This window comes from Corvus hawaiiensis, chromosome 6, assembly GCF_020740725.1.
Source record: "Corvus hawaiiensis isolate bCorHaw1 chromosome 6, bCorHaw1.pri.cur, whole genome shotgun sequence".
Taxonomy (NCBI): domain Eukaryota; kingdom Metazoa; phylum Chordata; class Aves; order Passeriformes; family Corvidae; genus Corvus; species Corvus hawaiiensis.
In genome coordinates this window covers 4296195-4310235 of record NC_063218.1, presented here as the reverse complement: position 1 = coordinate 4310235, position 14041 = coordinate 4296195, and positions in this window count along the sequence as shown.

Below are 14041 nucleotides of genomic sequence, written 5' to 3'. Positions count from 1 at the left end.
CTCTGCCTTGGGTCTACCTTACCTGGAGGCAGTTCTGATCCTCAGCACTCCCTCCCCTCTCTTCATCCCTCTTCCCAAGCCACCACACACTCCTCAGCCAAGGCATTTTTGGCAGGATAGGCAGGAACTATTCCAAGAATAGGATCTTCACCAGTCAAACAGTTGCTTGTCATCTTGTCCCCTCCTGATTCGCAGGTGGCTTTGAGCTTCCCTGTCTGGCAACACAGGAGACAACAGCTAACAGAGCCTCGATGATTGAACTCAATGTAACAGCAGAATTTGGAATGACAGGATGAGACATCACCTTTTTGCACTGTGGTTCCCTGAAGGCAGGCTTCTTATCCTGCAAAATCCTGGAAATTGTGGTTGACATCAGCCCTGATGGAATGAAATAGGTGTCATGTCAAGCCCAAGGTTGCCTTGTTGTGTTTAGTGTTTGATTAGTTGGGTTTTGGCATCACTGTCTGCTCCTGTACCTGTTGAGGATGTGATGTAGACTCACTGTGCCAATTTATAATCTGTGAGTTTAATCTTTACTCACTTAGATTTTTCTTTAGTACAGCCTTTGCAGGTGGAAAATTCACCTGTGGCTGTACTTTAGTGCTTGTGTTCCCAGATGTGGGATAGACATGGGATAATTCAGATAGAAAGGCACCTCAGGAAGTCACCTGATCCTCCCACAACCCCCCCCCCCCCCCCCCCCCCCCACTTTTAAAGCAGGTTCAGCAGTAAATTCAGGTCATAAAGAACACTGCACTTAACAGCCCTAAAAGAGGTGCAGAAGCTGATTTACTGACTGTGTGTATCTAAACCCCATTTTGTCAGGGAGGGTGTTAATTTTTTTGTGTTGAACTCTGAAATAAACTGTGCCTGGTTTCCTGGGGAATGATGCCCAACAGGTTCCTCCCTCTGCTCAGTGATCTGAGAGGTCTTTGCCACCCTAAATGATTCTGTGATTCTGAACTCCTTTAAATCCATCTGGAGCACCCTTTGTGCTGTGTCTTGTCCCACAGGTGGATGAGTGGCTGTGTGCGCTGTGGATCCTTGTGAGACACGCAGCATCTGGCACATCTCCTGTATATTAACATATGTTCTAACTGGACACCAGTTCACACATTTCAACTGATCAACAGATGGGATAAACAACAAAGTGCTGCTGAGCTCACCCTGTGGTTTGGTGATGCACTGATTTGTATTTCTGATCTTAGCATTGAACTTTTGGCATAAAAATGATAGGAATTTTTTTTTTAATCTATGCCTTGGTTGCTTTTGATTGAAATTAAACTTATGTGCTGTCCTGAGAAATTAATAGAAACCTAAAATAGTTTGGGTTGGAAGGGACCTTCAAGACCATCTCATTCCAACCTCCTGCCATAGGCAAGGATACCTTCCACTATCCCAGGTTGCTCCAAGCCCCATCCAACCTGGCCTGGAACTCTTCCAGGTTTGGGGCAGCCACAACCTCCCTGAGCAACCTATTCCAGTGTCTCACCACCCTCCCAGTAAATTCAGAGAGAAGAATCTGTTTGGATATATCCATGGAAAGACCCTGAGTTTACCTGCTGGTTTCAGTTTAGGAAAAAGCTGTTTAGTCCCTAGTTCAGGGAATTGTGAAGTCACTTTCTACCTGTCATCACTGACATCTAACCTGGTTTAAGGCTCAGCTGGTCAACTCTGCTTCTAAGAGAGGTTCAATCAGACATTGTCTGAGATACTTGGGATTTTTTTGGCCAGATGAGACAGAGACACTGAGCTCCCCATGGAAAGTAATCCAGGGTTATTCCTGTGCAGAAATCCAAAGGCATAAATCTGAAGTCACTGGTCCCCAGGCTTGAGGGATTAATCTTTATTACAGTGTCCTGTAGCAGCACAGGGCTCAGGGTGGATTTGCTATGCAGATTTTTGCCTGAAATTCTTCCTGGGAGCCCTCTGCTCTCTGGGTACCCTCCCAAATGATCTTTATGTTCCTCTTCTACCAGCACAAAAGACAAATACTCCCTAAAAGTCAGAGGATACCATGAATGAGGGGTTCATTTGGTGAACAGTGAAAGACAGTTTGGAGGACCACATCATGCAGAAAGGGAGGTGTTGTGGAGCTGCAAGAAGAAGCTGTGCCCTCTGGAAAGATTCCTGCAGAAGAAGGGCAATGGTGGGAATGTCTCTTTCCTCCTTTTCCATGCCCAAGTGGGGTTCAGTGCTGTGCTTCTCTCCTGCTTTCTGTCCACATGGCGAGTGAGGCTTTCTTGTTCTGTGTTTCTGACATCCAGTTCATATAGGAATAGAAAAATAGCTTTAAATCACATTTAGAACAATAAGTCCTTGGTCCAAGATGGACACAAGTAATTTTTGAAGTTCTAAGCAAGGATGGAAAATATTAAATTCTTCTCCAAGCATTTTAAGCACTTATGTTCTTGATTCTCCAAGGAAAGCGCTTTTCCTCCCCATACCTCTGTGAAATTTGGATTTTTTCTTTTTGCAATGTGGCTGTCATTTGAGGTCAATACTCAAAGGAGGGAAGGTGCCTCATTCACAACCCAAGCAGAGAAACAGTTAAGCATCTTAAGCTGTGTAAGCAAAAAAACAGAGGGGGAAAAAGTTGCCAACGTATTTTTGACAAAAGACAGGAAAATGACAGGCTGTTTGGGGTATGCAAAAAATTTTTCCTTTCATACATATTGACAGCCAGAGGGGGGTTATTATTGAGAATATGGGTAAAGTTACTGCCAGTTTCTGCTGGTACTCATGTTTAAAAAGAAACTATGGAAACCAGGAGTAGGAATATTAATTAAGTTCAAATTTGGAATGCCTTTGCCAGGAGTGGCTGCATGAATTCAATGAGGCAGCCGGTTGGGTTGCAATTCACTACGTTGTTTGCAATTTAATAGAATGCTGAACTTTTCATAAATTAACATGTTGTTTCAATAATCTGATTAAAAGGTTATATGTTGATAAGATTAGCCTTAGCTGAGTTTTTTCCCCTTCTTGCTTAAAGAACCAGTGTATATTTTCTTTAATCAGTTTGCAGCCATGAACTGTCCCTTAGGGGCAAGATCTTCGTCTCCTTTAGATTTGGGAAGTGAAGCTGGAGTCAGTGCAGCTGTGAATTTACATCAGTGAGGGTATGACCCTTGTCCCCAGGTTCTGGTGACCATCTCAGTTATAAAGGTGTTCCAAAAATACTGATTTTGGAAAAGGCTTTGATTAGCTGTGGAAGATGACTTAATCCCATCTTTATGGAACAGGATGGGATGTGTGTTGTCTGTGGTAGCAGCCAAAGGAATGGAAACACAGAACACCAGCTGGAAATGCCTTCAAATGGAGCAACCAGGTGCTTGTTTGTGTGGACAGGTCCCCTCTCTGCCCCATTCCTTGTGTGCTTTCTCTTCTATCTGGGTCCAGTCCCACAGCTCTCATCCATGTCCAGCTCTCCACAGAATCTGCATGTCCAGGTACATCAGCTGGCACCACAGTTGGACAGAAACAACCAAAAGCCCAAGAATGACCTGAATTTTACATCAGAGAAGGAAAACCACAAACATGGAAAATCAGGTGCTTAATTACGAGTTGGGACCCAAACAGCAGCCACTTCTCTTAACTATTCCCATAAATTATTCCTGGCTTATGTCCTAATCCTGAGCTCAGCTCACTGAGCTGACATACACATTCAGTGTTAATGCTGACCAGATCTCCCTATCCCATGGTCTCCTCTGACAGCAGAGGAGAGACTTTCCAAGTGGCAACTCTAACTTTGCCCATCTTGTAGCTCAACCAGGGGAAGGTGGGAAAAGTGACAGAGGGAGAGGTGGGGGACAGAGCTAGAAGGCTGAATGTTGACTGTCCAGTGTGCAGAAGAACAGGTGAGTTATCCAAGGGATGCTGCCCTGCTTTTAGGAGCACAATGAAATGCATTCCAGGAAATTCCCTCAAAACCCTTCACGAGGATGTCGATGGTTCAGGGAGGCTGCCAGGTCTGTGGAAGAACAGAGCAGCTGCTCTGGTTTTTAACTGCCTTACATCTTCGTGGTAAGAATGGGGACTGTGTTCAGAAAGCACTTATTAAGCCAAAAATAACCCCCCATTTTTCTGTGAAAAGCAAGTTATAAATATAATCACAGTCAGCAGTAGATCTCAAATCTAAATTGCATGCTTTGCTGAGAGGTTTTTTTCCCCGAGCAGAGGTGAGGAGATGGCAAAGATGCACTTCCAGGATGTGGTAGAAGGGAGGCAGCCTTGTTTCAAGTAATGCTGCTTCTGGGCGATAATCCAAAATGCACAGTAGGCAGAAGTTAAAAGGAAGTGCTTGCTTTTAGGTTTTTAAACTATATCCCTTAATCCTGGGTGATGATTGACAATCATGATTTAGAGTATGAGGTGCCCCTTTCTAATCCGGCAAGTTTGATGTTATTTGCGTATCTAGTGTGGCTTTATTCAACTAAAACTAAATGGTAGCCTGTGCAATTGATGCCACATTTCAGAGATGAGTCCTGGACTGGGAGTCTATTTACAGATTAGTGGATACACAGCTTCCAAGGTAGTGGCCTTTTTTAATGCATGTGTGTGTGTCATTTAAAGACTCCAAAAGGCAAATTTACAATTAAAATGTTTCTTGCTGGGTAAGAATACTAGTGGGAGACTTTTTACATAATTTAATTCACTGTGAAGGGAAGCAATATACAAGATTATATTAATCCTAGTTTGATAACTATAGTAAACTAAGAATACATGTTTGTATTTAATAGTGATAGAAAAGCTATCATTTATTGGCTTTGTGTTTTTATTATAACATATGTGCTTGATCTTAGCTCCAGCAGAAATGCTTCTCCTCTTGCTGAAGTTTGCAGCAAGAGAATGTAAAATGAAGAGGACAAAACAGTTAATGAGTATTTGCCCAGGGTTTGTTTTTTGTAAAGGTGAGCTGACACTTCTTATCTCTTGCGATCAGCAGCTTTTAAATCAATTTTGCTTAAAGAAAAGTAGTAATAGATCATGATACATTGGAAATGGCAAAGAGAAGAAGCATCTGGGGGGAAAAAAATCTGGATGTAACTTAAGCATGTAAAGCTTTGCAGCATCTTCTGCATTTTCCAGGGTTTACTGTTGATTTACCAAATGCAGAGCAGCTAAAATGCACACTCTTCCTGATTGAAGCTTGGCATGTATATTTAGCATTAATCACAAGCAGCTGTGGTGGAGGGAAACCTTCTTTCTAGCCAGCCAGATTATATTAGATTAAAATGATCCATATGTAAGGTGTTGCAATACCTACTACTGGGGCAGGAGGGAAATCACATTATACTTGCAACTAGATTAACACAGGGATTGAGCTGACAAATAATTCTCTCCTGTTTTTTATTTTGTCATGTGGGAGAAAAGAAAATGTTGCTAGACCAGTGAACTGCCTTGGCAGGCACAGCTCTGAAATTGCTTTGGCCACACTTGCCAGCTCCTGGAGTTGACAGAGGATCCCAGAAGAGCCTGATGCCATGGGAATCATTTATTCATTTCGATTGGAAAAGACCTTTAAGATCATTGAATGCAACTGTTAATCCAGCACTGCCAAGGCCACCACTAACTCTTGTCCCTAGGTCCCACATCTACAAAGATTTTAAGTCCCTCCAGGGATGGCGACACCAACACTGCCCTGGGCAGCCTGTGCCAGGGTTGGACAACTCTTCTGGTGAAGAAATTTTTCCTACCATCAAATCTAAACCTCCTCTGGTGCAACTTGAGATTGTTTCCTCTTGTCCTGTCCCTGTTCCCTGGGAGCAGAGCCCAATACCCACCCCTGACTTCACCCTCCTGTCAGGGAGTTGTGCAGAGCCACAAGGTCCCCCCTGAGCCTCCTTTTCTCCAGGCTGAGCCCCTTTCCCAGCTCCCTCAGCCGCTCCTGGTGCTCCAGGCCCTTCCCCAGCTCCATTCCCTTCTCTGGACACGCTCCAGCCCCTCAGCATCTTTCTTGTTGTGAGAAGCTAAAATTGACCCCAGGATTGGAGGTGTGGCCTTGCCAGTGCCAGCACAGGGAACGGTCACTGCCCTGGTCCTGCTGGCCACACTGTTCCTGGTCCAGGCCAGGTGCCATTGGCCTCTTGGCCACCTGGGCACACCTGGGCTCATGCTCAGCTGCTGTCACCAGCACCCCCAGGGTCTTTCCCTCTGGGCAGTATCCAGCCACTCTGCCCCAGATTGGAGCTGCAGGAGGTTGTTGTGACCCATGGGCAGGACCCAGCCCTTGGCCTTGTTGAATCTCACACCACTGGCCTGAGCCCATGGATCCAGCCTGTGCAGATCCCTCTGCAGAGCCTTCCCATGCAAAGTGTCTGAACCCCAGCTACAGAAACCCCTCTGCAGGGAGCACAGCTGCCTGTAAACCATGATGGGCCTGCAGCTGGATGGGGTTGGGCGCAAAGTTTTGCCCCTTGGATGCTGGAGAAGCCGACTGCCAGCTGGGAATGGGATCCCACTGTTGGGACAGTGCCTGGGGTGGCACCAGCTGGGGAAACAGGCTGGCCTGGATGGTAACCTGGTGCGCCAGAACTCGTGGGAGTGTGGCACCAGGAATGGGGCCTAAGCACGTGCTGTGTGCTCGCAGACCTCCTCTGTGAGAGCAGGGGTATTTTCCTTTGTGGCCTGAGACTGTCAGCAGAGAAAAATACGTGATGTTTTCTGTACTGTCCTGGAGAAACAGTAGCTCAATAAAATATTGCACAGAGCTAAGGAGTGGGGAGATGGGGGGCTGGGCTGGATTTGCATAAGGCCAGTGTAGGAATTTGGCTGCCAGCAGGGCAGGGGGAAGCAGGGGGCTATAGAATTCACTCTCTTGATCGTGAATAGCACCGGGGGCTCCACGCTGAACTACTGGGATGGAGCCATGGTGGGCCTGGGCATGCTTCCAGCACGCTCTGTCACAGAGGAAATTCCTCCCTTCAGTAGTTTTGTTGGAGCAAAGAGGACAGGGCTGGGATCCTGATTGTCTGGGACCCTTGAGGAACCCGTCTATATAGTCATTTTGTTACTGGGTTTGCTGATTTTTAAAAATTTTTTCTTTTATTTTCACAGAGCCTCTAATGGCATCAGATTTTGGGACAGCGCTGGGCACTCTCTGAAACAGGTTTTGTTCTGGCATCCATTCATTCTCATGCTAAGATCACCTCCCTGATACTTTCCTGCATTGAGTGGGAAGCTCAGAGCAGGCTCCTGCACCTTGAAATTATCAGCTGGTGTCTCATACCCTGGCAGTGCTGTGCTGATGCCCTGTGCTGCTCTCCTACCTCCTGAGCCAGCTGTTGACCCCTTCACACAACAGCCACGTGATTTCCTTTTTCTTCTTTTTGTTTCCAATGTACCCCTCTCTCATGGTCAATCCACTTCCTTCACCCCTGTCCTGCTCAGATTTTCTTTTTCTACGTGGCTCCATGAGATCTGGTGGCACAAGGAGTTTGAATCCTGCCACACTCCAGGAGCTCTGTCTGCAGAGGTATCATTGAACCTTTCTAACATAATTTGTCATGTATTTGAAAACCATGGCAGGGTTGGAAGGTTGTTTTTATGCCTGCTGAGCTGGTATGGTCTCCAAACAAACTCTATGGGTGATAAAGCTCAAAGAGGCATTTATTTTACCTTTCGTATTCTGTACACTAATGTACTTCATTGATGTGCCCAAAAAGTCTGCATAGGAGTTTTGATGTTTCAGTCCACTTACATGTGAAAAATGCAGGGAATACTTTGGTTTATAACAGGACTTAGATGTCTGCAATTTTTTTTCTAGGCAGGGACTCCATTTTTGATGAGATCTTGGGCTGCATCTGCAGCTGAATGCTGCAGCATCACTGTTCTGTAACAGTGCTGCAGCTGGAGGCAAAGCAGGGCAGGGACTGCAAATCACTCTCAGTAAGTCAGGAGTGGAGAAATCTGAAAGGCATCTAAGTTTGGACTTCTGATTCCACTCAGGAATCCTTGAAAATTGAATCCGTTGAGCTCAGTTAAACCCTTTCCTGTTTAATGAGTACTCTGGGTACCTGGAACACATGCCAGTGAACCTCAATAACATATTCCACAGCTAATGGTTTATTACCTTCCCTTGTATCCCAGAGAATGCCTGCAAGCTGTTGTACCAAGGATCAGATGGACAATGTTGGGGTCTCAGCACTATTCAGGTGTGAAATCAGAAAAGCTGCCTGTGAAACCTCTGTCCCTGCAATCACTGTCTCCTCAAGATGTGTGTTTCTCGAGCTGAATTGGTGGGGAGGAAAAAAAAACTTTCCTATTTGAATTTGGGCTGGTTTTAGGGATTTTTCTGCCTGTAAAGCCATATGTCCTCATGCCATAGTTGCAATGCATCTCCAGAGGGTGGAAGTGATAACTACAAGTGTCCAGAACAACTTTTACAGGTTATGATCTTCCACATTCAGGAATGTGATCTCTCTGAGTTGGGAAGGGCAAACTCTGTGATGGTGAACTGCTGTTTTCTCCATATGTAGGTCATAACTTGAGCAGGGCTTGTCGTCACTCTCAGATTAAATGCTGCTACCACTCTTCTAAGACAACTCTGTTTTCCACCCATGTGCAAACCATCTGTTTCTTGTAAATTTGTAGATATAAACCGTGGCTGTTTGGACAATTGATGTCTTTAAAAGATGTCTTGTTCTGTATGTCTCAATGAGATTTAAAAAATCAATCAAAGCCTGAAAACTATATACTTTCCCCAACCCTAATGAATGCGTGTCTCTAAGCGAAATTGCAGCTTGCATTATATTTTGAATTAATTGGCAAACAGTTACATAAAGAGATCATATTAAGGTCTCTGAAGAAGGAAGCTGGGTTAAGAATGAGCTTTCATCTCCAAATCTGCTTTTTCTGACTTTTTAAAAGCTTGATTTGTCAAGATGTAGTTGACTTCTGTTTTGCGTATAGATTTTCTGTCTTTGTTTTTCTTTTAAACAAAACATGTCAAGGGGAAGCCAATATACCATCAAAGCACTAAAATAAAGAGCTTTAAGGGAAGGAAAAGAGATGTTAAGATTAGGTGAAGGAGGGAAGGCAAAGGTGTGGAGGAGATATAAATCAAGTAAATAAAGACATGGCAGTGAACTGCTCTAATGAGACACAAGGCTAATTAAAGAAAAGGAACAGATTTAATTATTCTCAGATATTTTACAAGGCACAAGAATGAGGTTAGCTATAATCTCAGTCCTGCTGCAACTCCAAATTCTTTTTCTTCTGCTTTTTTTTAAATCTTCCCTTATGAAGGCACTGAAAGCCTCCCTGGGTTCTGGCCTCGTGAGTCATGTGCTGTCTTCCTGCTGGTGATGCTGTTCCAAGGTGTAGTAATGTTTTCCTGGCCCCCTTTCCACTTGATGTTCAGGTAATCTTATTTTAGACCTGGATCTCGCACGTATTCCTGGATGAACCCTCTTGTAGAATTCAAATTGTGGGCCGTACCATGAATTCCCATTAATCCAAACTGACCTGAAAATGAAGTGCAAATAAGACAGCAGAGCTGGGGAAGGGTTTGGAGCCCCAGGAGCAGCTGAGGGAGCTGGGAAAGGGGCTCAGCCTGGAGCAAAGGAGGCTCAAGGGGAACTTCTGGCTCTGCACAACTCCCTGACAGGAGGGGGCAGCCAGGGGTGGGTACTGGTCTCTGCTCCCAGGGAATGGGGACAGGAAGAGGGGAAATAGCTTCAAGTTGCACCAGAGGAGGTTTAGATTGGATAGTAGGAAAATTCTTCACAGAAAGGGTTGTCAAGCACTGGTTGTCAAGCACAAGGCTGCCCAGGGCAGTGGTGGATCCCCATCCGTGGAGGGACTCAAAAGCTTTGTAGATGTGGGACCTGGGGACAAGGGTTAGTGATGGCTTGGCAGTGCTGGGGGAACAGTTGGGTTCAATGATCTTAAGGGGCTTTTCCAACCAAAATGATTTTATGCTTCTGTTACCTCCCACTGCTAACAGTGTCACTGTTTTAAGCATGAGCTGCAAAAGACTCATCAGCCACACCGAGAGGCCTCCAGCTCTCCCTGCCCGCTGATAAAGGCACCGAGGCACTCACCATGAACTGGGGGTCTCCTGGGACCAAGGGCCTGCGAGCTTGGCTTTGCAACCCCTGATTCATCAGTGCCTAAATTGGGTCAAACAGGTGTGTTAGAAGGGACTTAAGGACCATCTTGTTCCACCCTCTGTCCAGGGCAGGGATGTCTTCCACCATCCCAGATTGCTCAGAGCCCTGGCCTGGAACACTTCCAGGGATGGGGCAGCCCCAGCTCCTCTGGGCAGCCTGTGCCAGTCTCATCAGCTTCACAGTCAGGAATTTCGTCCCAATATCCCACCTAACCCTGCCCTCTGTCAGTGGGAAGCCATTCCCCCTTGTCCAGTCACTCCATGTCCTTGTCCAAAGTCCCTCTCCCCCTCTCTTGTAGGCCCCCTTCAAGTACGGCAAGGCTGCAGTAAGGTCACCCCTGAGCCTTCTCTTCTCCAGGCAACCTGGAGAAGAGAATCTTGATCTGCCTCACCTGAAGAGGAAGCAATTTGTAAAGCTCATATTTTGAAAATCAGGCCCATTCCCACCCAAGCCTGGGGGGCACACAGGCACAGGGGCTGCCTCTGCAGAAGTTAATGGCAAACCTTCTGTGGCCTTCTGCTGTCCAGGTATTTTCAGACCTGTTTTGTCATCACCAAAAAAGAAAGAACTCTGTGACAGGTTCAGCTTTCAGACGAGATGCCTTTCTCCCCCCTCACACTCCTCAGCCCCCTCACCCCCCTCCTCCTCCCCCTTCCCATCCATTCCCCTCATCCTCCAAACAAAACTTGTGCGCGCTCGCCTCTTGCGCCGCCTTGGCACTGCATGAGAATCCTTGCAGCAAAAGGAAAGAAAGGGAAAAATCCTGAAAGCCATGCTTTTCCCAGCAGGTTGGCACCACCGCTCCGGCTTTCATCCACAGGAGCAGCGTGCCAATCTCACGCCAGCACAAACAGATGTGACTCTAGAGCTTTGAGTGTCCAATGAAAGGGGCATTGCTCACTCTGAAAGCCGCCAAAATGTAGCAGCCTTAGGATTTTCCGCTGAGACAGACGGTTTTCTCAGAGCTCTGCTTCAAGGTGCCTGGATTTGGGGTTGACTTCTTTATTTCTTTCCCCTTTTCCTTTGTGCCCTTGATGCCTTTTCCTGGTCTTAAAATCAAGAGTCATACACGGTTAGAAGGGGAAAAGGGATTTTACCTTGGTATTTATTTTAAGGATCCTTAGGTGCACACGTCCAGGTCATATGCATCGAGATGCACCCCGCCAAGTCTATCCCTGTGTCTCTCTCTCTGTCTCTGTGTCTCTATATCTCTATGTCTCTAAGTCCCCCCCCAACATTGGGTATATCATTATAGGTTTTACTAATTAGCATATCTATCAAAGATTCCCCAATGAGAGGCTCAAGTCAGCCCCCCCTCCCCAAGGAACCTTCCCCTGGATGACTCTATCTTGGTTTACAAAATGTGTTCTGGAGAGGACCTTGGGGTCTGGGGCACACTGATCCCCAGCTACGAAGCTTCTAAAATGTTGAGTCTCTTAGCTTGACAAACAAGTCCAAGAATGTAGGGGAAAAGCACCAGGAATACAGAAGTTGTAAAAAGGTATAACAGGGGTATAAAAGAAAAGGCAAAAATCTTCATGGCATCACCCTGACATTGTTCCGAGGTTCAGCACACGATTCCTGGCTCAGAAGAATGTTATCAGACCAGGTTAAGGGCACGGTGAGGCCGCTCTATATACACAATGCAGGGCTGTATGGGTGGAGGGGATGAAATGGATCCCACATGCCCCGGGAACTCACGTGTATTGAAAACTTGTGCAACAGATAAACTGCATTTTAGTTTTCACAAAAGCAGCCCATTTTCATGCCATTTGAGATACATAAAGCGGTAAAAGAGGTACGATGCCATACGCTCTGCTGAATCAGAAAAAGGAGGTGCTTAGTTGGCAAAACCACTTAATCCACACATCTACAAGGGAAATCACGTAAGTCCAACGATGCTTAGTGGCAATGAGTGCCACTTAATAGGGATTGTAGTTCTGCTTAACTGGGACACCTCCAGGTGATTTAGGAGGCTTAGTGGAACGGGGTGAACAATTTGCAGGCTATATTCTTCCAAACACATCCCTTTTTCTCATGTGCAAAAAAATTTCCCCAAGTGGCCTGCAATATTTGGGGTGGTATCTGCTCCTCAAAATTTTGCAAAGGGCTCCTAAGGGCTACTCCTGGCATGACCTGTGGGGCTGGTGAGGCCCTTGCACACGCTGCCCAGAGAAGCTGTGGCTGCCCCATCCCTGGCAGTGTTCCAGGCCAGGTTGAACGGGGCTTGGAGCAACCTGGGATAGGGGAAGGTGTCCCTGCCCATGGCAGGGGTTTGGAACTGGCTGGTCTTTAAGGTTCCTTCCACGCCAAACCGTTCTGGAATTCTCCGTGTTTTTACAATAAGAAATCACTGCTTGCCCATGAGTCTGAGCTGAGAGTTTTCCACAGTGGATTGGCCAAATTTTTGTAAGACAACAGGATCTACTGTGATCACCTGTCCTGACACCTGGCTGATTTTAGCCAGAGAATGCAATCCTGAAGTCTCTCCATCAGGCCCATCAATGTTAGGTTGCAATACAGTTCAGCTTTTGTCATGGTAGGAGTCACAAAACTGTCTCCCCTCCTCAGTGATGCCTTCCTGGTGCTCAAGGTTTATATCAGAGGTTAAGTCCCTTCAGACCCGGGAGCTTTGTGCCATGGTGAGAGAAGAAGCAGCTCTTAACTGGTGAATCCTGTTGGGAAGAAATGATGTAGCTGAACTGTGTTCTTCAAGACAGGAACATTTTTCTTTGAAACATTCTGGAGAGTTTTTTGATTAACCTGGCTTGAAAAGCTGGACACACCATGATCTCCTCTGGCACTATTTCACCAGCTTCCAGTGTTACTGCTTAAGGGCTCCAACAGCATTGGAAGTCCTGCTCCACAAGGCAAAAGGTAAATATATGCTGAGAAACTATTTCCTAAATAACTTGGGATTTGGATAGACTGAACAGACAACCAAAACCAAGTGGTATTATCCCCATTCTACACAGGGAAAGCTGCCCCTTGGAGGGGTTAAACAAGTTCTTCAAAACTCAGAAACAGGATCAGGACTTGAACTCTTGTGACTTTGCTGCCCAGTCCCATCTTAACTGTAAGTCTCACTCCTTCCTGATATAAGGAATGCTCAAGGTAAGATTAGGCTCAGACTGGGAAGGAAACCCAATGCTGAGGCATCTGACAAGATGTTCTTGTGAATTTTTAATCATTGGCTGTGTGGACATGTGTGTAAGGCAATAACCTGAGGAATTCTGTCCTACATTTTGGAAAACTGTTGTCGCTTTGCAGCTCTTGGAATGAGTCTCGAGTGCTGCTGCATGTTCTCTATCATGTTCCCTCTAGATAAAGCTTTAAATCTGTGAACTTAGTGGCTGTTATTCCAGGAATTTCTCCTTGGAACCAACTGACAGAATCTCTAATATTTGGCTAGAAAAATATCTTTTCTGGAAAAGACTAAGATGGTGCAAGTTGATTTCAAATTGATTGTTGCCTGTTCCTGTGTTATACAAATACATACACATATCCTCTGTGATTTTAGTACCAGAAAAAGAAATCAACATTTAGCTAGTCCCTTACAAAATACCTTTGAACCTTTAGCAGCCTGAAGATAACAATTTCTTTTCTCGCAAACCTGGTTCATAGGTATTGGTTTCTTCCTAGAACTACCAGTGTGAGTTTAATTCCAGGGAGCAAGACCTATGCTAAGTTGTTTTTAAAACCACATAAAATTAAAGATGGAGCAAATGGAGAGCTTTTCTCCTAAGGAAAGGCAGGACAGGAGAAAAAAGCTGCAGTTAAAGGTAATTCCTCTTTTTCCTATGAAATTGGTCTAGATCCACACTGTATAATCTTTCCTCCTGTTCTTTTATTCACCTCAGGCTTTAAATGTTTTTTAAAGTCTGTCCAGTGGGAGGTGAAGTCCATATTTCTAGAGAAGGATTTTTACT